We start from the raw sequence: 270 nt of genomic DNA on the forward strand, positions 1-270 counted from the left end.
AACAGGTGATGTTATCCCGCCGTTTACACGTTCAGGACGCACCTGCCACCAACGAGTCCGCACCGTACTGCCTGCCCCGAGGGTCTGCAGGCGGACGGCATCCCGACTCACTCACCGTGGATCTTCGGCGGCTCCCCCCTGCCGTTCTGGGGCTTCAGGGGTCCACCAGAAGATCACACGAGACACCGACCACCAGCCCCGAGGGGCTGGTTCCGTTGGCAGACTTTGCAGACGCTTGGCGGAGCCTGACGAACATTTCTCCGTGGGTCC

Source organism: Micropterus dolomieu, linkage group LG13 (genome assembly GCF_021292245.1).
Source record: "Micropterus dolomieu isolate WLL.071019.BEF.003 ecotype Adirondacks linkage group LG13, ASM2129224v1, whole genome shotgun sequence".
Lineage (NCBI taxonomy): Eukaryota > Metazoa > Chordata > Actinopteri > Centrarchiformes > Centrarchidae > Micropterus > Micropterus dolomieu.